General features: G+C 46.2%; 8 non-coding genes and 1 pseudogene across 8 annotated transcripts; 4 read left to right on the top strand and 5 right to left on the bottom strand.

Annotated features, from left to right (window-relative positions):
* The first annotated feature begins 1731 nt into the window (after positions 1 to 1731).
* LOC138237578 (5S ribosomal RNA) lies at positions 1732 to 1850 on the top strand. Its single transcript, XR_011189028.1, has one exon. It is a non-coding gene; the product is annotated as a 5S ribosomal RNA (ribosomal RNA).
* A 2727-nt stretch (positions 1851 to 4577) lies between these two features.
* trnas-cga (transfer RNA serine (anticodon CGA)) lies at positions 4578 to 4659 on the bottom strand. The gene has a single exon. It is a non-coding gene; the product is annotated as a tRNA-Ser (tRNA).
* Positions 4660 to 5854: 1195 nt separating this feature from the next.
* On the bottom strand, positions 5855 to 5936 carry trnas-gcu (transfer RNA serine (anticodon GCU)). Its single transcript has one exon. It is a non-coding gene; the product is annotated as a tRNA-Ser (tRNA).
* Positions 5937 to 6532: 596 nt separating this feature from the next.
* On the bottom strand, positions 6533 to 6646 carry LOC138237527 (U5 spliceosomal RNA). The gene has a single exon (XR_011188980.1). It is a non-coding gene; the product is annotated as a U5 spliceosomal RNA (small nuclear RNA).
* A 392-nt stretch (positions 6647 to 7038) lies between these two features.
* On the bottom strand, positions 7039 to 7152 carry LOC138237534 (U5 spliceosomal RNA). Its single transcript, XR_011188986.1, has one exon. It is a non-coding gene; the product is annotated as a U5 spliceosomal RNA (small nuclear RNA).
* A 5089-nt stretch (positions 7153 to 12241) lies between these two features.
* trnas-cga (transfer RNA serine (anticodon CGA)) lies at positions 12242 to 12323 on the top strand. The gene has a single exon. It is a non-coding gene; the product is annotated as a tRNA-Ser (tRNA).
* A 6321-nt stretch (positions 12324 to 18644) lies between these two features.
* Positions 18645 to 18717, bottom strand: trnar-ccu (transfer RNA arginine (anticodon CCU)). The gene has a single exon. It is a non-coding gene; the product is annotated as a tRNA-Arg (tRNA).
* A 1297-nt stretch (positions 18718 to 20014) lies between these two features.
* Positions 20015 to 20131, top strand: LOC138237528 (U5 spliceosomal RNA). The gene has a single exon (XR_011188981.1). It is a non-coding gene; the product is annotated as a U5 spliceosomal RNA (small nuclear RNA).
* Positions 20132 to 20361: 230 nt separating this feature from the next.
* On the top strand, positions 20362 to 20441 carry LOC138237566 (U4 spliceosomal RNA; annotated as a pseudogene).
* Positions 20442 to 25734: the final 5293 nt, after the last annotated feature.

The following is a 25734-nucleotide window of genomic DNA, read 5'->3' as shown; positions in this document are numbered from 1 at the left end:
ACGCCACCGCCTCCTGCTGGGCCCACTCTTTCACACACTCACACGCCACACTAACACTCAAAAGTGTGGGCAAAACGAGAAAACGAGCGCGCCGTTTCCTACACATCTGCAGTCGCCGTTGCGCATTCGCAGCATGTCCCGGGATGCAATTCGGCCTCATTTGCATAACTCCAGACCGGCAGATCGCCACGCAAGCTCGCGACGTGCGCCTGCCACACACCGAACAAACCTTTTCAGCAATTTCCAAAAAACGGGCCTGCTCGCCTGCCCACAAGGCTCCGTCTCTAACCTGCTCTCCAGAGCCTGCTGCCTTCTGTGCTTTTCTCTCGGCACCGCTGCAGTGCACACAACTCCTGCAGCGGGAGGGGGGGAGAAAGTTCCCGCGCTCCGCCGCAGGGAAGGCTCGCTCCGTGCGCACACGTCCTTTCGATGCCAGTCCAACAAGTGCTCCGCATTAGCTGCGTCGGGGCTCCGGCGTGTCGCACCTCACCTCACCTCGCACTGCCCCCTCCTTGAATGTCTGCCGCTGGGCATGCCCCGCTCTCCTCCGCCTTATCTTATCGCGTGTGAGCACCGACAATGGCCACAATGCCGGGGAATGGCACCTGTAAAGTGTTAATTGGGGCACAGGAACAGCCCGTCTCGTCTCGGGGGGGCCGGCTTCAGAGACAATACAGCAAACACAGCGGGGCGGGGGAAGAAGACGACACCACACATGCGGGTACATTCAGCTCCGGCAGGAACGAGACATTTGTCGGTCTTTTCAAGTGCCGAGAGCCGAGCAATCCTTCACTTGTATCGTTTCTCCCCGGTGACTAGATCTGGCCCTGCGACTCTCGACTGGGCTCACCCCCGGGGCAGCCCAGCAGGTGTGAGCCTGGCCGGCACCCGGATGGGAGATTCCACCCCGGAAAAGCTCCGGTTGCTGCTGCTCCTGCAAGAGGTGTGACTGGGACCAGTAGGGAGCGCTCACCCTGCGGGCTGTGTGGCTCTCTTACGCCCCAGCCTCCTGATGGCGACACTCTGCTGCACAAACAGGCGCCGTCCTTCGGGGGAGGCGTCAAACCGAGGTCCCGACCCTCCTTGGCCATTAGGAAACCCCAGGGCGTCTCTCAAAAAGAGATGCCGGGGGTGTCCCTCTGGTGTTAGTGCTCCCCTTTACCCATCAGTCAGGGTCTCCTCCTAATCCCCGTCTCACCTGTAACAATCAATGACGAGGCCCCCCTGTCCGTGAGATTTAGTACTCGCGCAAGAGACCGGGGGCAGAGCGCGAACGCGGTCCCCCGCCCCCCACAAAGTGCGCGCTCCGGGTTCCCTCTCGGGGCCCTGCAACACAGCGGAAGGGCAGCGAGAAGGAGCCTCTTGCTCTGACGCCGCAAGGCCACAAGAGGGCGGAGGCGCCGCGCGCCCGGCCGACGTGTTGGACCGGTGCGCTTTACGTGCTGAAATAAACACGCGAAAGCCCCGAAATGTTTCCAGAGTGCTGTGCACTGGAGGTTTTTGTCTGGTGAAGACTTGCCTGGTGCTCCTCCGTGCAGATTGTTTGTCCTCCTCCAGTGCGGGACGAGCCAACACAAGGGAGCGCATTCGCCAACATCCAGGCATGCAATGCGATTTGGAAAGCAGCTCCTTTCCAAAGAGTTGCACACGAACGATCCTTCAGTCCCGCTCGGGGGGCACGGAACCCCCGCCACACACAGCTTCAAGTAGCGAGTCAGGGGCTGGGCTTTCACTTACGGCCACACCACCCTGAACACGCCCGATCTCGTCTGATCTTGGAAGCTAAGCAGCGTCGGGCCTGGTTAGTACTTGGATGGGAGACTGCCTGGGAATACCAGGTGCTGTAAGCTTTTGCTCTCCCGGCCAGCAGGGGTCGCCGTTGGTGCCGTAGGCTTTGGGAGGAAAACCTGCAGGATGGAAAGGTGATCTATAGCCTCATCTCTAGAGATGTTTTGTTGCTGTGGCATGTGTGTGACCCATATTCAAAAAAAAAAACCCGTCTGTAAAACGAATATCGAAGCTGCCTCTAAATCTGCAAATGAAGATGAGTCGATAAACCACTCGTTTTTCGTATAACTAGACATATATTCATTTGTTACCGATTTCATTCATTGAGCACGGACACAATAGAGGTACAGCCATTCACTGTTTGACATGTCTGCACTGGTACAGAACCGAGCAATCAGAAAATGGGTGAAACTGTCTTTAGACTCAGCATACAGTAACCACTCGGCCACCTCGTCTAGGAAACTGGGCTGTCCTGACATGGGTTGGCGCACTCCAGTTGATCTTTTTCTTTTTTTTCCCTCATACTCGAGGGTCATTTTCCTGTTCCACATGCGATTTCAACATTTTCCTTGGGAGATGTCAAGCCAGCAAGCCACTGCTGTGGTTCAGTGGCCAGTGTGGAGTTCAGTGGCCCTGTTGTACACAGAAAGCACATTGAGCTCCTTGGACATGAAAAGTTCCAGATAAAAGCCATTTGTCATCCTTTCTCTTGGTGTCGATGTTGCTATTGTATGTAAAGGTGGCAACTTGCTCAGCGAGCAGGCGGAGCACACACCGAATGCAGATGTGTCTGAGTGGTGTGTCCAAGTGGCTGCAAAAGGACAGCACTCCCGGGGCGCCGTGGCTTAGTTGGTTAAAGCGCCTGTCTAGTAAACAGAAAATCCTGGGTCCGAATCCCAGCGGTGCCTTTTTTTGTTCTGTGTTCTCGAACAGAACTGGTCATTATGGACAACCGCATACGTCTAGACTTAATTAAATGCAAGTATTCATTTCCTGTCTTGAACGACTTGTTTTTCTTAAAATGGATGCAACTTGCAAAACATGAAATACAAACCTCGCTAATCAGCGCTCGCGGCTGGCAAAAAAAAAAAGAAGTCAGCAATGTTTTTTTCTTTAATCTTAAGCCTGCTAATGGAGAAGAACCTAGTCGCCACATCACATACATCCGTTTCAACGATAAGAAGGTAACAACTATCCTCACTCCAGAGTAAATCTCACGTTGAGGGCATATTTTTTTCCACTTTACCATGAGTCGGGCTCAGCTGCACAGAGGCGAGAGCAGAGCAATGAGGTCAGGGGGATAGGGGAGTCACACGCTGGCGGTTTGAACACGCGGAAGATCACTGAGGGATCCACAGTATGTGGACCCTCCGTGCGCCATCATTCCACACTCCAGACTCTGAATCCTGCCATCCGAGTTAAGATCTCGGCGGAACCTGAGGCGCAGTTCTTTCTTAAAACGTAATCTGGTGAGCATTTCTAGAATCGTACTTGTATAGATGCAGCCTTTAATGTGTTGCTAGGTTAAAATTTATGACTTCTTGTATTTCAGTAGGCAACTGCCCTCTTGATTTCGGATTGAATTTCTTTATTACAGGGGCGCTTTTATGATGACAGAGTCATGTTCAGGTACTTTGCTTGATGGAGGAAGCTCATTTCGGACTCTGTGATCTGCTCACCTGGAAAGGTCTGCTGTACTACTACAAGAGAGAAGTAGAGTCTGGAGGAAGGGACAATTTTATGATGCTTTGGAAGGTAATGTTTTTTTTTTCTTTGAAATCGAAATGAATCAGAATATCAGTGCAAAAGACAAACTCTTGGTTTGGTTTAAAGAGATATGGTTTTAAAACAGACAAAATGTAGAAAACAGGTGTTTCTCACTTTTGGAAAAGAATGGACCGGGGGTAATATTTTACTAGTTGCAGTGCTAAGCTCACTGGGTTACAGTCCTGCAGTGTCACACCAGGGCCAGTGGTGCAATGGATAATGTGTCTGACTATGGATTAGGAGTTTGGAGGTTTGACTCCTGCCTGGCGCTGGTTGTTTTTAAACACATCAGCCTACTCCCTAAGTAGCCTGTGCTACTTACTGCATTGTAATCGTACCCAGTAAGAGATTTCCTTCATGTAAATGAACTGCACCTGACAGCTTTAGAAAAACACCTGGGCTCAGTACGGTGCTGAGAGCTCAAGTTGTACCAATAAACTTGACAGTAAAAGGTTGTAATTAGTCAAGAAATAAAGTCGAACAACAGCTGCGGGTTTGATTCTGAACGTATCAGATTGCAGCACCTTTTACTTCAATTGACAAATGATAGAGATTCGAAGAGAGATCCTTCAGACCAGCAAGCGAACCCACGGCTATTTCGGTTTTCTATCTAGGCAACGTTGGTGTCTGCAATAGCATACATGAAAGCGTGATGCAATTTCTGTGGCTACATTTGTTGCACGTCATGCACAGTAAGAGTGTTTCTAACACCAAATAAAAAGTCAACAATTAGCGATCACGCCTTCTCCTCAGTTAACCCACTGAAACCCTTGCTGTTAACAGTTCTTTAATGCGTGCTTTACGAGCACCTACATATTGTGTCGGTTCTTTCAGTTTTATTCATTAGGTTTTCAAAGGCATAAGTAGAACACCAGAGGTTTCGAACGCAAGATGTGTGGTTATCTGAAGAACTCATTTCCATGGCAGCGGGGCCAAGCGATTTAGCGTTTTTATCGTACCAGGAAAGGAGAAACAGCACTTCGCCTTTGCCGCGCAGGCACAAGGAGACGTGCGGCAGACGCCGTAGTCGGCAGGATTCGAACCTGCGCGGGGAGTCCCCAATGGATTTCGAGTCCATCGCCTTAACCACTCGGCCACGACTACAGCGAGTTCGCCATCGCTGCATTCCTCCTTTAATCTAACACGGAGTGCGACGTGGCTGCGGAAACCTTTTCAAAGTCGCTCTCCGTTAAAAAAAATAAATACCTTTGACAAAATACGTGCCGGCAGATAGACACGCCTCAGAGGGTTTAAGGCTGGCTTCACGTTCAAATGATAAAGTCTCCCCGTCCGGATGTCAAAATGCAGCTTTGGCAGACAGAACAAACAGCAACAAACCACAAATGTGGATAAGGATTTTACAAGCTGCACCACACTGCACTTTCAAAAGCATTTACATTCCTGTTAGACGCAGGAATTGCCTTTGATTTGCGTGCTTACAAACGCCATGGAAAACGAAACAAAACAAAAGCCCTCAGCTCCTGCACTTGATTATAATGCCGTTACGTGTCGAAGCAGGAATTTACGTCATCCTACCACTGCAACACGGGGAATAGAGGGAAATGAGCACACGCTACGAATCGTCTCAATCACTCCCTAGAGTCCTAAGGCGCATTGAAGGGTGCACCCCCATCATTAATCGTTGCGCCTCTGTGAAAGGAAAGCTCTTGAGCAGTCTTTGAAACAGCTCGGATGAAACACTTGATTGCTTCCATGTGCATCTGGAGCCCATTTCTTATTTTCACTTCACGCCCATTAAAGCATTTCTAAAACAGGAGATTCGCGCTTGGGAATGCGCCCTGCCTTACAAATAAAACAGGTCTACGGGTCTGAAACCCGCTCCACGGAAAACAGTTCTGTTGCGCTTTTGATCAAAGGGAGATTCGCTGTTCTTACTTTTTGATGACATAACACCCAAAGGGGCTTCTTTGGAGCTGGATTTCAACCAGCATCCTTGGCGGTATCCTTTACAGTCCTCTGTTCGGTCGACAAGGGACAGAAGGGGGCAGCTTTCCTCACACATACAGTGCAATGTACTGTAGTGTTCCCGTTCATTGAATTTGCAGTTCTGCATCAGACCTCTAACCCGTTTCCTTAGCTTGGATTTAAGCCACGAAGCAGGCTTCTACTGTATAAACGTCTAGAGGAATGACAAACTGTGATTCTGAGAGACTGTCAAAAATCGCTTTCTCCGTTTGCGTTGCAAATAAGTGAAAACGCGGTCTCAACCCAGAGCCAACGTTAGCCTACTATACCATGTTCAGCCACCGCTAGAAAATGTACGGCTCTAGTACCGGAGCGACGAGGATGGGATTCGAACCCACGCGTGCAGAGCACAATGGATTAGCAGTCCATCGCCTTAACCACTCGGCCACCTCGTCGAGGAAACTGGGCTGTCCGGACACGGGTTGGCACGCTCCGGACATGGGTTGGCACGCTCCAGATGATCTTTTTCTTTTTTTTCCCTCGTACTCGAGGGTCATTTTCCTGTTCCACATGCGATTTCAACATTTTTCTTGGGAGATGTCAAGCCAGCAAGCCACTGCTGTGGTTCAGTGGCCAGTGTGGAGTTCAGTGGCCCTGTTTATTATGCCTAATAAACAGGAGATCCTGGGTGATCCTAGATGATTGCAAGCCGTACAACCTCCGCCATGCTTCCCAGGTGGGATGAGGTTTTGGAGTTGGTATGCAGTGTTTTGTTATCTCCAAACATAACGCTGTGCACATTTACCAACAAGTTCAGCTTTTGTCACGTCTGTCCACAGAACATTGTTCCAGGAGTTGCTCTGGAACATCCACGTGGTCTTTAGCAAACTTGAAAGGGGCAGTGGGGGCAGACACTTCCCGCCCCCCAAAGAAAAGAGCGCCAATCAGACAGGCGGAGACCAAGGACTCGCAGAGCAGACAACCACAATCGCCATAACAAGAGCGATTGTGAGCGGTTTTGTTTTCTCTCTTTGACCAGCCCAGCTGCGCCCCACCCGAAAGCAGGGAAGCAGAAAAATTGCATGGAACTCATTCATGCTCCTCTCCACGGAAATCTTTAGTAAAAGGCAAAAGATTTGTATGAAATGAATAGAAACCAGAGTGCGTGGCTGCACAGCTTCAGGAGCCCAGGCCACCTTCAAGGCCTCTGCCCTGCCGGTCGTGGTTGGCAATGCACCTGGCCTTACAAACGAGCCAGTGGGGTCCGTTCAGCTCCGGGCTCATCGCCTGCGGCTCTCGGCTTGCGGGCGTGCCCAATCCGTGCGATAACTCGGAAAACACCCGGCCACACTGTGCCGGAAACGACGCACTCTGGGAAGCCGCTTTGCAAAGCGAGGTCCCAAGATCCCCTGCGGCCGGACACTTCCCGCCCCCAAAGAAGAGAGCGGCAATCAGACGGGCAGAGACCGAGGACTCGCAGAGCAGACAACCACAATCGCCATAACAAGAGCGATTGTGAGCGGTTTTGTTTTCTCTCTTTGACCAGCCCAGCTGCAACCACCCGAAGGCAGGGAAGCACAAAAATTGCACGGAACTCATTCATGCTCCTCTCTACGGAAATCTTTAGCAAAAGGCGAAAGATTTGTACGAAATGAAGAGAAACCAGAGTGCGTGGCTGCACAGCTGCAGGAGCCCAGGCTGCTTTCAAGGCCTCTGCCCTGCCGGTCGTGGTTGGCAATGCACCTGGCCTTACAAACGAGCCAGTGGGGCCCGTTCAGCTCCGGGCTCATCGCTTGCGGCTCTTGGCTTGCGGGCGTGCCCAATCCGTGCAATAACTCGGAAAACACCCTGCCATACTATGCCGGAAACGATGCACTCTGCTACAATATGATTGCTACATATCTGCATTTGTTGGTTTTTAAGGAGTAAGAGTGCAGGGAGTTTAAACCTGCGATCCAGTGTGTTGAAGTATTTCACAACACTACCCCTAGCACATCTGGAAATAAATCCTCATAATGATTATTGCCCTGGGCATGTACCATAAAATCAGTGAGCATATATATATATATAACTGTGTTGAAGCTAGAGACACAGAATAACTGCAAACACATCCTAAATACAGTGTTCCTGCACCTTTGACCTCATCCAGAATGTATCCTTTTTTGAAAGGGATTGCTGTCAGAATGCACAACTGAATCCCAAACAGAATCTCTAGTCAAATATGATCATTTGTGAAACAGGCAAATGAGTCTCTCAGGTGCCCATTGCTCATTTTCCGACACATTTATGCAATACTTTCACCATGCATTGAGCAATAGGGATTAAAGACACCACAGGTAAGGTTTTCGCGTTGAGCAATAGGGATAAAAGATACCAGAGGTAAGGTTTAAAAGTGATTTTGAGGTGTAACACATCAGCTAGGCATCTGAAATGCGGGGTTTGAGAGCCCTTCAGGGAACACCGTACCCTAAAGGTACCAGAAGTCCACTAGTATAAGCATTAAGTCACTGTCACCCCTGTTACAATGTGATTGCTACATATCTTCATTTCTTTGGTTTTTAAGGAGTAAGAGTGCAGGGGGTCTAAATCTGCGATCCAGTGTGTTGAAGTATTTCACAACACTACCTGTAGCCCGTCTGGAAATCAATCCTCATTCTGATTGTTGCCCTGGGAATGTACCAATAAATCACTGAGCATATATATATATAGCACTGTGTTGAAGCTAGAGACCTGTATGTATAATATGATGCTAAAATGTTATTTTCACATATATTAATGTAATAAATGATTGCTTATGCTTTATAAACAAATCTAATTAAAATAAAAGCTTACGTTTTGTATTTATCTTGTACCATAGAACATGATTTTCTTTGTATTTCAAGCCCACAAAGTGTCCAAATGACGCACTACATGATATAAGGAAGATTATCACATGCATATCGGTATTATCTTTCTTATGAAAATGCATTCCTTTCATTACCTTTTACTTTTTAAAATGAACTCAAATTGTTTATAATGTAATAATTTAAGTAGAATAGATTCAGGTAGGAAATATAGAGTCATGATGTTTATGGCTGACATCATTTCACATGTGTGAATTTTAAGCTAAGAAATAAAAACATTTACAATGAATATACCATTGCTTAATTTTTAATGCCTTTAAAAAATAAATACCTCCTGAGAATAATTTGCCACTCCCAGATCCTTGGTAAGGTACTGTTTGAATCCAATCAGGAGAGGAGCATCCAGGGAGTGCTTTCTATAGAGTCCAGCTTGGGCCACTCTCTTCCGGCCTGCTGATACTTTTTAACTACTCAGGGCCTGTAAGGATATAAAACACCGGCTTAAACATTTTATACCTATAAGACAAATTAGAATTTTAGTAAAAAAAGATACATCTGAAAAATAAAAAGTCTTACTGCTGATAGAGTTCTTCAGAGCTCACATCTTTCCCTTCCTTATCCGCTTCTGTTTCAGTTTCTAGAGCAGCCTCTGGCATCTCTTCCTCCTGGACAGCGGCCTCTTGCTCAGGGCCGCTGGAATGCAGGTAGATTCTTTTCAACATGCTTTTACATAATATGTTGTAACAATGATTTCAAAAAGAAACTACAGAAGCCTTACAGATTAAAAATATCTCACCTTGCCGATGTGTCTTCAGGCTTCCCGTGTACAAAAAGGCCCAAGGACTCTAGCAGTCTTACAACCACTATCCTGTTTGCCTCACCAGACACGATCTCTGTTCTGTGGTAATCCACGATGACCCCGTTCTTCAGGTGATTCATCATGTCCTCCCTCGCCTGTTGAGAGGCCATCCTGATCTCTTCTGCCGTGGCGTGCTTCATACATGCCCTCTTCAAGTGAGCAGGAAGCTGATCAAAAGTATTCAGGCACATCTTGCACACTAGGGGAATCCTCACGGGTTTCCTTTGAAAATAAATAATACCATCTGTGTATAGAAACAAGCTAAGACTGATTTCTTAAATTATCCTTAAAATTCTCTCTCATAGTTTGAGCATAATGATTTTATTGCATTTATATAAGAATTGCTCATTGCTCCAAAATAAATAATGGTTTCATAAAAAAGTGAACACTTACTTGGTCTCAGTCACAGACTTTCCAATAGAAGCCATTGTGGAGTTCAGCAACTGCAGGTCCTAGAAGTGGGGAAGGAATTTTAAAAGAGAAATTGAAGTACAATACAGAAGGAATGGCTGAGGGATCACTGAAACATATATATATATACAAATTCCAAAGACTGAGTCCATATAGAAACACCTACCTTTCATTTTCAGTATAAGAAAAAAAAAACATTATCTTCCAAAGCATCATAAAATTGTCCCTTCTTCCAGACTCTACTTCTCTCTTGTAGTAGTACAGCAGACCTTTCCAGGTGAGCAGATCACAGAGTCCGAAATGAGCTTCCTCCATCAACCAAAGTACCTGAACATGACTCTGTCTTCATAAAAGCGCCCCTGTAATAAAGAAATTCAATCCGAAATAAAGAGGGCAGTTGCCTACTGAAATACAAGAAGTCATCAATTTTAACCTAGCAACACATTAAAGGCTGCATCTATACAAGTACGATTCTAGAAATGCTCACCAGATTACGTTTTAAGAAGGAACTGCGCCTCAGGTTCCGCCGAGATCTTAACTCGGATGGCAGGATTCAGAGTCCGGAGTGTGGACTGATGGCGCACGGAGGGTCCACATACTGTGGATCCCTCAGTGATCTTCCGCGTATTCAAACCGCCAGCGTGTGACTCCCCTGTCCCCGTGACCTCATTGCTCTGCTCTCTCCTCTGTGCAGCTGAGCCCGACTCACGGTAAAGTGAATAAAACTATGCCCTCAACGTAAGATTTACTCTGGAGCGAGGATAGATGTTACCTTTTTATCAATGAACAGGATGTATGTGATGTGGCGACTAGGTTCAATTTTGTATCCTCTTTAAAAGATTAAGGACTGGGGTGAGCGTGATTTACCAACCTTTCAGCTAAGAACCTGACGTGCGCACCGTTTAAGCTGCATAGACTCGGTCGTTTAACTCTTCTCCATTAGCAGGGTTAAGGTTAAAGAAAAAAAACATTGCTGACTTCTTTTTTTTTTGCCTGCCGCTAGCGCTGATTAGCCAGGTTTGTATTTCATGTTTTGCAAGTTGCATCCATTTTAAGAAAAACAAGTCGCGTTAAAGACAGGAAATGAATACTTGTATTTAATTAAGTCTAGCCGTAGGCGGTTGTCTGTAAGGACCAGTTCTGTTAGAGAAGACAGAACAAAGAAGGCACTGCTGGGATTCGGACCCAGGATCTCCTGTTTACTAGACAGGAGCGCGTTACCCAACAAGTTTCGACGAGGTGGCCGAGTGGCCAAGGTGATGGACTGCTAATCCATTGTGCTCTGCACGCATGGGTTCAAATCCCGTTCTTGTCGCTTTCCATGTCTGATATGTGTGCCTGTTCGACGTTGGCCCTCCTGTTGTTTGCTCTGGTACTAGAGCCATACATTTTCTAGCGGTGGCTGAAGAAGGTATAGTAGGCTAACGTCGGTATCGAGCAGTGGCAGTACCAGTATTTACGTGCCGCTGCTGCCAAGTGGCTCTGGGTTGAGACCGCGTTTTCACTTACTTGCACGGAGAAACGGAGAAAGCGATTTTTGACAGTCTCTCGAGAGACTGCGCTAGGTGTTTAGGGATAGACTTTGTCAGTTCCCCCTTTGATGATGGCCTCTCAAATAGTTTGTGATTCCTCTAGACGTTTATACACTAGAAGCCTGCTTCGTGGCTTAAATCCAAGCTAAGGAAACGAGTTAGAGGTCTGATGCAGAACTGAGAAATTCAATGAACGGGAACACTACAGTACATTGCACTCTATGTGTGAGGAAAGCTGCCCCCTTCTGTCCCTTGTCGACCGAATAGAGGACTGTAAATGGTACCGCCAAGAAACTTTAGGATGCTGGTTGGAATCCAGCTCCAAAGAAGCCCCTTTGGGTGTTATGTGATCAAAAGCGCAACAGAACTGTTTTCCGTGGAGCAGGTTTCAGCCCGTAGACCTGTTTTATTTGTAGGGCAGGGAGCATTCCCAAACGCGAATCTCCTGTTTTAGAAATGCTTTGGGCGGCGTGAAGTGAAAATAAGAAATGGGCTCCAGATGCACATGGAAGCAATCAAGTGTTTCATCCGAGCTGTTTCAAAGACTGTTCAAGAGCTTTCCTTTCACAGAGGCGCAACGATTAATGATGGGGGTGCACCCTTCAATGCGCCTTACAACTCTAGGGAGTGATTGAGACGATTCGTAGCGTGTGCTCATTTCCCTCTATTCCCCGTGTTGCAGTGGTAGGATGACGTAAATTACTGCTTCGACACGTAACGGCATTATAATCAAGTGCAAGAGCTGAGGGCTTTAGTTTTGTTTCGTTTTCCATGGCGTTCGTAAGCGCGCAAATCAAAGGCAATTCCTGCGGCTAACACGAATGTAAATGCTTTTGAAAGTGCAGTGTGGTGCAGCTTGTAAAATCCTTGTCCACATTTGTGGTTTGTTGATGTTTTTTCTGTCTGCCAAAGTTGCATTTTGACATCCGGACGGGGAGACTTTATCATTTGAACGTGAAGCCAGCCTTAAACCCTCTGAGGCGTGTCTGTCTGCCGGCACGAATCTTGTGAAAGGTATTTTTTTTTTTAACGGAGAGCGACTTTAAAAAGGTTTCCGCAGCCACCTCGCACTCAGTGTTAGATTATAGGAGGAATGCGGCAGCGGCGAGCTAGCTGTAGTCGTAGCCGAGTGGTTAAGGTGATGGACTCGAAATGCATTGGGGACTCCCCGTGCAGATTCGAATCCTGCAGACTACGGCGTCTGCCGCACGTCGCTTTGTGCCTGCGCGGAAAAGGCGTAGTGCTGCTTCTCCTTTCCTCGTGCTATAAAAACGCTAAATCAATTGTCCCCGCTGCCATGGAAATCAATTCTTCAAGTAACCACACACTTTGTGTTCGCACCTCTGGTGCTCTACTTATGCCTTTGAAAACGTAATGAATAAAGCTGAAAGAACCGACACAATATGTAGGTGCTCGTAAAGCACGCAGTAAAGAACTGTTAACAGCAAGGGTTTCAGTGGGTTAACTGAGGAGAAGGCGTGATCGCTAATTGTTGACTTTGTATTTGGTGTTAGAAACACTCTTACTGTGCATGACGTGCAACTAATGTAGCCACAGAAATTGCATCACGCTTTCATGTATGCTATTGCAGACACCAACGTTGCCTAGATAGAAAACCGAAATAGCCGTGGGTTTGCTTGCTGGTCTGAAGGATCTCTCTTCGAATATCTATCATTTGTCAATGGAAGTAAAAGGCGCTGCAATCTCATACGTTCAGAATCAATCTCGCAGCTGTTGTTCGACTTTATTTCTTGACTAATTACAACTGAGTGTTGCATGAGCAGTTACGTAAACTTTTCTGGTATATTTGAACACAGATGCCGTTCTTCAATTAAAACTAACAGTACATTGTCAGGGACATTCAGTTCTATAAAAACATGAGACAGACAAGAGAATATTTCTACCTTTCATGTGGACTACGTGTTGACTTACTGATCGGAATAATTGAAAAGTTCGGGTCATAGCCGATGCAGTGCGTGCTAATAAGAACAACAGCAACGCTGAGCTCTCAGCACCGTACTGAGCCCAGGTGTTTTTCTAAAGCTGTCAGGTGCAGTTCATTTACAGTACGCCCCCTGTCTCAACGGTAGGACGGAGTCAAATACTGCCTCGACACGCAACAGCATTATAATAAACCGCAGGACTTGAGGGCTGTTCTCTTTGAATGTTCCAAGTCATTCGTAAGAGCGTAGGTCAAGGGCCATTCGTGCATCTCCTGTAACTCGAGTAAAAATGCTATTCAAAGTGCAGTGACTGAAATCGTCATCCACATGTCTCCGTTGTTGATTTCTTTCTGTCTAAGAAAGTTCTATTTTCATGTCCGAACGGGGAGACTTTATCATTCCAACTTGAAGCCACCCTTAAGTACTCTGAGGTGTGTGTCTGCTTACACGTATGGCGTAAAAGGTTTCTTAAACGGAGAGCGAACTTGAAAAAAGTTGCCGCCGCCGCCTTGCACTCCTTGTTCGATTGTAGCAAGAAGCCAACAGCTGGCGTACTTACTGTAATCGTGGCCGAGTGGTTAAGGCAACACACTTGAAATCTGTTTGGGTCTCCCTACGCAGGTTCAAATCCTTTGCATTTGCTCTCGTGCGTGCATGAAAAAGGACCAGCGCTGTTTTGTTTTCGCTGGGACCTTTAACACTCTAAATCGCCTATACCCGCAGCCTGTGAAATCGATTCTTCAGCACCCACGAGTGACGCTTTGCAGCTGGACGCAGATAACGATGCTTTTCTGCAACGAGCTTTCCAGCTGAATTTTCTCGGCAGCTCCGTACTGAACCTGTTCTCCATTGCAACATAGCGGAGGCTCGTCACGTCTATAGCAAGGCTGTGTAGGACCGCATACGCCACAGTGACTTGTACACAGACCACATGAAAGGCAAGCAAAATACACTTTTAAAATTCCAAAGACTCACAAGGTCAGAGGAACAGCGATGACCTGAACAGATCTGTTACAGAAGTCTAGGTTGACCTTTTTAGAGCTGTAATTGCATTTTTGTTTAATAGAAGATCAAATCTACTCGCATGTACCAGCACCTTACAGTTTATTGATGTTTATTCTATTTAAGTAATAAGATTGCTAACGATGTTGGACTTTAGCCGGTGTTTTTTAGAACAAATTGCTTACTCTTCTGTAAGGAATACGCAGTACGTGCCTTTGTTAGTCATTGCTCACCATACCTGTAACTTTCTTATCTAACTCACTTCCTCAAATGGTGAAGGTCCACAAACATAAATGAAAAAAACCCAAATCCAAGTGTCTGTAAAAGCGCGGTGCTCCGCTGGCGCTGTTCCCTAGTGGCTTAAAGTGCCTGCCTAGTAAGCAGGCGATCCCTGGTCTGAATACCAGCGGTGCCTCTCTCCGTGTCTTGTTGTGCCGAATGTCTCATTTCAGACAAACATGTACAGCTTGGTTCAGTTTAATGCAAGAATTCATTTCCTTTCTGGAATAACTTGTTTTTGAAGAAATCCATACAGCTTGTGAAAGATGAAATCCATTTCTTGGTTGTCAGTGGAAAAAGATTGCCGGCTGCAAGAAGCGCAAGTGATTGTTTTCTTTGACCATAAACCTGCAAATGTAGGGCGCACAAAAGACTGTCAGACTCTGTGGTGCTGAAAAGTTGGTGGTTCAAGCCCCTCCAGTATGCGTGTCTCAGTTTTTCCAATGTAAACATCATCACCATCGCTAAAGAAGATGGCACAGAAGACTCCACAGCCGAAACGTTGTGCTTCTTTTCTTCTCTTTTCAGCATGGAGTAAACCTTTGCTTTATCCTTTGCAGCCTACGCATGCTGACACAGCTACCTTTCTCTTAACGCGCCTCAATCATTATTCACCAAAACCATCAGCAGAATGTGTCGCCTTTGTGGTGATGTCACTCCTCTGCTTCACAAATGTCCTTAGTGACGGGCCATTTCTTTCTGCCATTTTTCCGGAGCAGTTATTGATTGCTCCATCATTTCCCTCTTACTTTCCATCACTAGATTGAAAAGAAAAACAGAAACAGGCTGACAGGACGACAATCAAATTGCAAAAACTCATCAAAGCACTCGATAGAGTATTTGAATCCACAAGTAGCTACGAGCAACTTTGTCCTGGCTTGCATGAAAGTCGGAAAATGTCAAAAAGAAAAAGATGGTGGCTTTTTCATATTCGTTCTTTTATTTTTAGTTCGTTGCTTCTTCTGTCCATTGTCCTCCTGCCTGGCTCTTGACCTGTGACTGTTTGAACGCACACAGTAGACTTTCATGCAGGGGATTTGTCCTGAGCCTCTGTGAAAGACCCACCCACCCCCATAAATAACTGCTCTAGAAACACATGAATGCAAAACTAAACCACAGCTTAAAGAGGAGCTTGTCATGACCGCCAGGCAGTTAAGACCAACTCTTAAGCAATCTAAACAGCACCAGCAGCGGGTGATTATTAACAAACGCCGCCGCACGAGTTAACCCACCTGCACACACTCCACCGTGCGGTACGCAGTGCTATTTTTACCATCTTTACCTGCTTCCCGCTGGTATTGAGTCTACTCCTTGAGAGCTCTACCTGGCGTTTTTTCCATTACCTCGTTTATTCTGGATATTGGACTCCCCTTCTGCCTTTTTGACTTTGGACCTCGCCTCTCACCTTGGACTGTTTGCCACCAGTGTTCTCCCTGGATTACGACTTACCTTACGCCTCTTGACCATGAAACAAAGCAAAGCAGAGCAAAACAAAATGAACAAACGAAAACCCTCACGTCCCGCACTTGCATATAACGCCGTTATGTGCCCAAGCGGTATTGTACGTCATCCTAGCACTGCACCCCGGGGCGTACGGTATATGGGAACGAGCACACGCCACGAATCATCTCGAATCACTCCCTACAGCTGTAAGGCACCTTGAAGCGTGCACCCCCAACATTCTTCTTTGCGCATCTGTGTAAGGTAAACTCTTGAGGAAACTCTGAACCAGCTCTAAGGAAACTAATCCGATTAGACGTTACTTTGACTCATCCTTTAAGGGACCCTTGTTAATTGGAGAAATCAATGATTTCGAATGAATTCTGTATGCGTTAAAAGACAGCTATACACAGAAAACATGCAGGACACTTCTCATGATGTTTCCCAAGCCGAAACACAGTGCGTTTTTCCAAGCCATCTGACAAAGCCCGCCCACTGAAAACTGCAGCAAATCGTGTAAAGACGTTCAACTTTGTAACTACTGCACACACAGGAAGCAGAATAAATTCCTCTTTTCAAACTGTCAAAGGTTTGCTTTGCGAACACTGCAGGACATCGCACAATCTCTTTTGAACGGGGACAAACGATTTCTTATGGGGCACAGTAAGTACAGATGTTTAAAAAGCTCCACTCATGCCGACGATGCAGCATGAAGAAGCGCAACCTAACGTTTGCATTCCTAGCAAATTCCTTTTATTTTTTGATAAATAAAGACAGTCTTGTTTAACAAACAACACACACAACATTTTACATTGTCAATTCAATTCAAATCAATGTATTTCTATATAGCGCCTTTCACAACAAGGTTGTCCCAAGGCACTTAACAATGCAAGTTGTTAAGAGCCTTGTGTCTAATATGCCGCCTAGGTTACGTGCTGTCTCTTTGAGGCAAATGTTTAAATCCTCTGAGTTAAGTGCTGAAGTTATAGTAGTCTTATCAGTATTGTTGCCTCCGATCAACAGATCCTCATTTTTCTCAGAGTTGAGTAACAAAAAGTTTTCACACATCCAAGTATTTCCTTCCTTAATGCATTGAACTAAACTGATAATAGAAGAGTTGTTGTTTGGTGTAAACAAAATGTTTATTTCAGTGTCATCAGCATATGAATGAAAGTTCATATTATTTTTTCATATTATCCTACCTAGCAGCAGCATGTAGAGAGAGAGAGCAATATTGGTCCCAGCACTGATCTTCTGGTACCCCAAATTGAACTGGTGACATTGATGAAGCAGTACAATTATTAGATATTTGAACATAATGAAAACGATGAGTAAAATGTGAAGTAAACCACTGAAGGACGGTTCCAGATAAGCCAACCTCAAACTCAAGCCTGTGTAACAAAACAGAGAGGTCAACCGTGTCAAAGGCAGCTCTAAGATCTAGAAGCACAAGCACTGTTGCATTCCCCGCATCAGTAGCTAAGAGAATATCATTTACGACTCTTGTTAATGCAGTTTCAGAAACCAGAATGAAATTTCTCAAGCATATTATTTGAATCCAGATACGATTGACGTTGGGCAACAACTATTCTCCCAAGACTTTTAGATTGAAATGGGACCTTTGAGACAGGCCTGTAGTTGTTAAGAACTTGTGGATCCAAATTTGACTTCTTAAGGAGCGGTCTAACAACCGCTACCTTAAATTGATCAGGTACAACGCCTGACGCAAGCGATGCATTCATCATACTAATTATAGGTCCTGCCAGTCCTTCGAGGGAATCTTTGACTAGCTGAGTGGGGATGGGATCTAGCGAACAGGTGGTTGACTTTGTCTTACGTCTGTGTTCATGAGTCCACCATAAGAAGAAATCTGAACAGGAGTGGTGATCATGCGAGGTCACCATGGAGGAAACCACTGCTCTCCCCCCCAAAAAAACCACCACTGCCCCTCTCAAGTTTGTTAAAGACCACATGGATGTTCCACAGCAACTCCTGGAACAATGTTCTGTGGACAGATGTGACAAAAGTTGAACTTGTTGGTAAATGTGCACAGCGTTATGTTTGGAGATAACAAAACACTGCATACCAACTCCAAAACTTCATCCCACCTGGGAAGCATAGCGGAGGCTGTACGGCTTGCAATCATCGAGGGACCGATGAATTCCAAGATATATCAGGAAATTCTACAGCAGAATGTCAGGGTGTCTGCCTGTGATCTAAAACTCTAAAGACGCTGGGTCATGCAGCATGACAAAAACAAAGGAGTACATCAACAACAGAGTGGCTGAAACAGAAGAAATTCCGTATTTTGGGATGGCCAAGTAAGAGTCCTGACCCCAATCCCATTGAAGTGCTGTGGCGTGATCTGAAGCAGGCCGTTCAGTGCAAGACATCCCAAAAATATACATGAACTGAAACAGTTTTTCATAGAGGAATAGGCCAAAATACCTCCTAACCGCTGCTCAGGTCTGACCAGCTGCTACAGAAAGTGGGGGTTGAGGTTTTTGTCATAAAGGAGGTTCCACTAGCTCCTTAATATAAGGGTTCACGTACTTTTTCCATCAATGACCTTGATTGTTTAAACCATTTGGTCAATAAAGAAACAGCAATGTCAAATGTTGGGCGTGTGTTGTTTGTTAAATCAGACTCTCTTTATTAATTATTATGACTTAGATAAAGATAAGATCACATGTTAGGAGCCATTCATGCAGAAATCCACATCATTCCAAAGGGCTGTTTACAAAAGTTTTTCTCCCAACTGTATGTGAGAGAAAGCAGAGACGCTCACTGAGTAAGGTGGGGTTGCAGCTTCACAAATCACAAGGACATTTGTACACTCAAAAAGGGACAGGAGCACCCCAGATGGGACTCGAACCCACAATCCCTGGCTTAGGAGGCCAGTGCCTTATCCATTAGGCCACTGGGGCACACTGGGTTGGGTCGATCACGCTGATGAAGAGCCAGTTTTTTTTTTCCTTTGCTTTTTCAAAGGGATCCCCAAAATTAGGAAAGTTAGGCAGCAGAAGGTTTACTGTGACCTGAGAAGGACCGGCATCCAATCACGGTGGTACACACACACACGCTCTCACTCATCTGAGCTACACGGCTACCAAGATGATCTCAGGTGCGCCGAGCTGGTACGGAACATATTGAACTGATTGACGGCGAATTGTCTCTCAGACAGGCTTTTCACCTCTGAGCTCCCTGACTGACAGTAATCAGCTAGGTAGTGAAACAGTCAGCTGCTTCTAAGCCTTAAACAGCTGCATCTCGGCGCTTCCACAGAGAGATGATTTGAAAGCCAAACATCGCCCATTGGGAACACCTTACTATCACTAGTTTAAGAGACTCTTAAGGTCTTGCAGAGGTGCCTGTCTAATAGCATGCGCTTTGCAAGCTATAGGTGTTTAGGCTGAGGCAGAATGCCTGTTAACAAAATGTTTTTCTAAAGGGGCCTCGCACTCTTTTCCAAACAATGGTCACCATCCCCACCGAGTGTCACAATGTAGTCATGTCCTAGGACATCACCTGTTAGTCTCCATTTGTCTGCCACCAACACTTTAGGTTACGGGGTCACAACCGCACCCCGGAGACCAGAGGAGCCGTTGGCGTTCTGGCGGCGCAGATTGGGCTGAAGGTGGGGCGCTTGAATCTCGCTGTTGGAGGCCGTCTGAAACTGACCCAAGCCTTTCCCTTGAATTAAATGTAAATAAGAAATGAACCCCAGATGCACATGGAATCAATCACGTGTTTCCTTTGAGCCGTTTCAGAGACTGCTCCAGAGTTTACCTTGCACAGATGCGCAAAGATTAATGATGGGGGTGCACGCTTCCAGGCGTCTTACTACTGTAGGGAGTGATTGAGACAATTCGTAGCTTGTGCTCATTTCCCTCTATTCCCCGTGTTACAGTGGTAGGATGACGTAAATTCCTGCTTCGACACGTAACGGGATTATAATCAAGTGGAGGAGCTGAGGGCTTTAGTTTTGTTTCGTTTTCCATGGCGTTCGTAAGCGCGCAAAACAAAACAAGAAAACAATCCAACTACTCCAACTACAGGCTGATCAAGGTATCTCCCCTGCCAGGTAAGCCGAGAGCCGCAGGCGATGAGCCCGGAGCTGAACGGGCCCCACTGGCTCGTTTGTAAGGCCAGGTGCATTGCCAACCACGACCGGCAGGGCAGAGGCCTTGAAGGCGGCCTGGGCTCCTGCAGCTGTCCAGCCACGCACTCTGGTTTCTCTTCATCTCGTACAAATCTTTTGCCTTTTACTAAAGATTTCCAAGTAGAGGAGCATGAATGAGTTCCATACAATTTTTGTGCTTCCCTGCCTTCGGGTGGGGCGCAGCTGGGCTGGTCAAAGAGAGAAAACAAAACCGCTCACATTCGCTCTTATTACGGCGACTGTGGCCGTCTGCTCTGCGAGTCTTCGGTCTCCGCCTGTCTGATTGGCGCTCTTTCCTCTGGGAGGCGGGAAGTGTCCGGCCGCAAATATGAAGCGTTACAGCAACGACATGCCATGAGACGATTGATAACGATTTCCATAGGATCCCCGCGGTTGCCTGGCAACCGTCAGCTTTGTGCAGTGGCAGTATCGTAGCCTGTGAGGTTTAGCCGAGGCACGATTATTGCTAGTTGAAAACTTTTCTCGTCAGAGCGTGACATAGTCTTGCAGGCATCGTGCTGTCTAACTGCAATACTATACCGCTGGAGGAAACAGCCCGGGTTCAATGAGCCTTGGAATGTGACTAGGAAAGTGAAGCCTTTTGAAAGAGGTAATGTCGACGCTTTTTTAACAGAGCACCAAAAAAACGTCTTTTTTGAAGGACTGGGCAGTGAGCATTGTTGGTTCAGTGGTAGAATTCTCGCTTCCCATGCGGGAAGCTCTGGTTCGATTCCCAGCCAAAGCAGTGGCTTTTGCAGCGAGTGGCTCCATCACTTGCATCCCCTTGCAACTCGCAACTGAAAACCCACTAAAGCAAAACAGGTGTTAGCCAGGTCAGTACCCGGATGAGGGTGAGCTACAGGGAAAAACAAAGTTTCCAGCTGGAAGCGGTGTTAATGGTGCCGGTGGGGGGGCGCTCACCCTGAGGTCTGTGCGGGTCCCAATCCCCCAGCATAGTGACGGAGACGCTGTGTTGTAAAAGGGCGCTGTCTCTTGGATGAGATGTAAAACCGAGGTCACAGCGCTCTGTGGTCATTAAAAATGACCACCAAAACCTTTGACAAAAGCTCTTGGTAATTGATGGTCTTCAATAATGCTTCTCCTTTAGGTACATTTTAAATCAGCTGAAAAATGCTGTGAAATGGGGGGTCACTTCACGCCAGTGTAGGATTTGGGTTACAAGAACTATAAAACTGCACGAGAAAGCCCGTACACTGAATTACACGGCTTTCAATTCAAAGGAGGGCAAAAGAAATTCCCTGAGTTCGATTTTTTCCAGCACAGAGAGGATTGCTGTCGTGAGGCTGGTTAGCTCAGTTGGTTAGAGCTAATAACACCAAGGTTGTGGGTTCGAGTCCTGTACGGGCCAGGTCCTTTTCTCCTCTCTTACAAAAGCTGTTAGGTTCCTTTCCGTGGTGAGATGGGTTGTCATGCAATGCTGCTACATAGTGCCGACAGACAATTAAATGACAAAAATGAAGAGAGTTAAGCAGCTGGAAAGGTTTTCTTACAACTTTTGAGCTGACACAGTTTTGGAAAATGTTTTCTTCACGCTGCACTGTACCACATAGGCAGCCAAGAGTCTCCAAAACAAAACAGAATTGACAGTCATATAATGTCCATTAACCCCGGTCTTAAACACAGCATCATGTCTGCCATCATAAGAATATGAGTCCAATATTTTAGAATATAGTCAGAATGACTTCTAACCTTACCTGTGGTGTCTTTAATCCCTATTGCTCAATGCATGGTGTACGTACTGCATACATGTGTCTTGAGAATGAGGAATGGGCCCCTAAGACATTTACCTGTTTCACAAATGATCGGATTTTACTAGAGATTCTGTTTGGGATTCAGATGTGCATTCGGACAGCAATTCCTTTCAAGAAATGATACGTTCTGGATGAGGTCAAAGGTGCTGGAACACTGTATTTAGGATGTGTTTGCAGTGATTGTGTCTCCTGCTTCAACGCAGTGATATATAGATGTGCTCCTGTAATTTATTGGTACATGCCCAGGGCAGTAAGTAGTCTGAGGATTTATTTCCAGAAGGCATAGAGCAGTGAAACAGTGAAGTAGTGCAGCACACTGGATCATTATATTATTAGAATCTATTCTACCTAAATTATTACATTATACACAACTTGAGCTCTCAGCACCGTACTGAGCCCAGGTGTTTTTCTAAAGCTGTCAGGTGCAGTTCATTTACATGAAGGAAATCTCTTACTGGGTACGATTACAATGCAGTAAGTAGCACAGGCTACTTAGGGAGTAGGCTGATGTGTTTAAAAACAACCAGCACCAGGCAGGAGTCAAACCTCCAAACTCCTAATCCATAGTCAGACACATTATCCATTGCACCACTGGCCCTGGTGTGACACTGCAGGACTGTAACCCAGTGAGCTTAGCACTGCAACTAGTAAAATATTACCCCCGGTCCATTCTTTTCCAAAAGTGAGAAACACCTGTTTTCTACATTTTGTCTGTTTTAAAACCATATCTCTTTAAACCAAACCAAGAGTTTGTCTTTTGCACTGATATTCTGATTCATTTCGATTTCAAAGAAAAAAAAAACATTACCTTCCAAAGCATCATAAAATTGTCCCTTCCTCCAGACTCTACTTCTCTCTTGTAGTAGTACAGCAGACCTTTCCAGGTGAGCAGATCACAGAGTCCGAAATGAGCTTCCTCCATCAAGCAAAGTACCTGAACATGACTCTGTCATCATAAAAGCGCCCCTGTAATAAAGAAATTAAATCCGAAATCAAGAGGGCAGTTGCCTACTGAAGTTCAAGAAGTCATAAATTTTAACCTAGCAACACATTAAAGGCTGCATCTATACAAGTACGATTCTAGAAATGCTCACCAGATTACGTTTTAAGAAAGAACTGCGCCTCCGGTTCCGCCGAGATCTTAACTTGGATGGCAGGATTCAGAGTCTGGAGTGTGGAATGATGGCGCATGGAGGGTCCACATACTGTGGATCCCTCAGTGATCTTCCGCGTGTTCAAACCGCCAGCGTGTGACTCCCCTGTCCCCCTGACCTCATTGCTCTGCTCTCGCCTCTCTGCAGCTGAGCCCGACTCATGGTAAAGTGGAAAAAAATATTCCCTCAACGTGAGATTTACTCTGGAGTGAGGATAGTTGTTACCTTCTTATCGTTAAAACGGATGTATGTGATGTGGCGACTAGTTTCTTCTCCATTAGCAGGCTTAAGGTTAAAGAAAAAAACATTGCTGACTTCTTTTTTTTTTGCCAGCCGTGAGCGCTGATTAGCGAGGTTTGTATTTCATGTTTTGCAAGTTGCATCCATTTTAAGAAAAACAAGTCGTTCAAGATAGGAAATGAATACTTGCATTTAATTAAGTCTAGACGTATGCGGTTGTCCATAATGACCAGTTCTGTTCGAGAACACAGAACAAAAAAAGGCACCGCTGGGATTCGGACCCAGGATTTTCTGTTTACTAGACAGGCGCTTTAACCAACTAAGCCACGGCACCCCGGGAGTGCTGTCCTTTTGCAGCCACTTGGACACACCACTCAGACACATCTGCATTCGATGTGTGCTCCGCCTGCTCGCTGAGCAAGTTGCCACCTTTACATACAATAGCAACATCGACACCAAGAGAAAGGATGACAAATGGCTTTTATCTGGAACTTTTCATGTCCAAGGAGCTCAATGTGCTTTCTGTGTACAACAGGGCCACTGAACTCCACACTGGCCACTGAACCACAGCAGTGGCTTGCTGGCTTGACATCTCCCAAGGAAAATGTTGAAATCGCATGTGGAACAGGAAAATGACCCTCGAGTATGAGGGAAAAAAAAGAAAAAGATCAACTGGAGTGCGCCAACCCATGTCAGGACAGCCCAGTTTCGTTGACGAGTTGGCCGAGTGGTTAAGGCGATGGACTGCTAATCCGTTGTGCTCCACACACATGGGGTTGAATCCCATCCTTGTCGCTCTCCATGTCTGACACGTGTGCCTGTGTGCCTTTGGCCCTCCTGTTGTTTGCTCCGGTACTAGAGCCGTACATTTCCTAGCGGTGGCTGAACATGGTATAGTAGGCTAACGTCGGTATCGAGCAGTAACAGTAACGGTATTTACGTTCCGCTGCTGCCAAGAAGCTCTGGTTTGAGACCGCGTTTTCACTTACTTGCAACGCAAACGGAGAAAGCGATTTTTGACAGTCTCTCGAGAGACTGCGCTAGGTGTTTAGGGATAGACTTTGTCAGTTCCCCCTGGGATGATGGCCTCTCAATTAGTTTGTGATTCCTCTAGACGTTTATACACTAGAAGCCTGCTTCATGGCTTAAATCCAAGCTAAGGAAACGAGTTAGAGGTCTGATGCAGAACTGCGAATTCAATGAACGGGAACACTACAGTACATTGCACTGTGTGTGTTGGGAAAGCTGCCCCCTTCTGTCCCTTGTCGACCGAACAGAGGACTGTAAAGGATACCGCCAAGAAACTTTAGGATGCTGGTTGGAATCCAGCTCCAAAGCAGCCCCTTTGGGTGTTATGTCATCAAAAAGTAAGAACAGCGAATCTCCCTTTAATCAAAAGCGCAACAGAACTGTTTTCCGTGGAGGAGGTTTCAGACCCGTAGACCTGTTTTATTCGTAGGGCAGGGCGCATTCCCAAACGCGAATCTCATGTTTTAGAAATGCTTTGGGCGGCGTGAAGTGAAAATAAGAAATGGGCTCCAGATGCACATGGAAGCAATCAAGTGTTTCATCCGAGCTGTTTCAAAGACTGCTCAAGAGCTTTCCTTTCACAGAGGCGCAACGATTAATGATGGGGGTGCACCCTTCAATGCGCCTTATGACTCTAGGGCGTGATTGAGACGTACGTAGCGTGTGCTCATTTCCCTCTATTCCCCGTGTTGCAGTGGTAGGATGACGTAAATTCCTGCTTCGACACGTAACGGCATTATAATCAAGTGCAAGAGCTGAGGGCTTTAGTTTTGTTTCGTTTTCCATGGCGTTCGTAAGCGCGCAAATCAAAGGCAATTCCTGCGTCTAACAGGAATGTAAATGCTTTGGAAAGTGCAGTGTGATGCAGCTTGTAAAATCCTTGTCCACATTTGTGGTTTGTTGATGTTTTTTCTGTCTGCCAAAGTTGCATTTTGACATCCGGACGGGGAGACTTTATCATTTGAACGTGAAGCCAGCCTTAAACCCTCTGAGGCGTGTCTGTCTGCCGGCATGTATCTTGCGAAAGGTATTTTGTTTTTAACGGAGAGCGACTTTAAAAAAGTTTCCGCAGCCACCTCGCACTCCGTGTTAGATTATAGGAGGAATGCGGTGGCGGTGAGCTCGCTGTAGTCGTGGCCGAGTAGTTAAGGCGATGGACTTGAAATCCTATGGGGACTCCCCGCTCAGGTTCGAATCCTGCCGACTACGGCGTCTGCCACATGTCGCCTTGTGCCTGTGCGGCAAAGGCGAAGTGCTGCTTCTCCTTTCCTGGTACTATAAAAATGCTACATCGCTTGGTCCTGCTTCCATGGAAAGCAGTTCTTCAGGTAATTCTACTCTCTTACCAAAGCTGTTAGGTGCCTTTCCGTGATGAGATGGGTTGTCATGCAACGCTGCCACATAGTGCCGACAGACAAGAGTGTTGCGGGAGAAGAGAAAAGTGTTTGAAGTTTTAAGAGTGTCTTAGGTGGAGCCAAAATCAAGTGTCACAAATGCAAGTGGTTGGATTTCCAATGTTTAATATGGTAAAAATAAGCGGAAGTTATCTGCCGGTCCGGCACAGTCTGCCATGCTTTTGTCATATAC

The sequence above is a fragment of the Lepisosteus oculatus genome, unplaced genomic scaffold (genome assembly GCF_040954835.1).
Source record: "Lepisosteus oculatus isolate fLepOcu1 unplaced genomic scaffold, fLepOcu1.hap2 HAP2_SCAFFOLD_99, whole genome shotgun sequence".
Classification (NCBI taxonomy): domain Eukaryota; kingdom Metazoa; phylum Chordata; class Actinopteri; order Semionotiformes; family Lepisosteidae; genus Lepisosteus; species Lepisosteus oculatus.
Note: the sequence above shows the minus strand (reverse complement) of the source record. Positions and strands in the feature narration are given on the sequence as shown.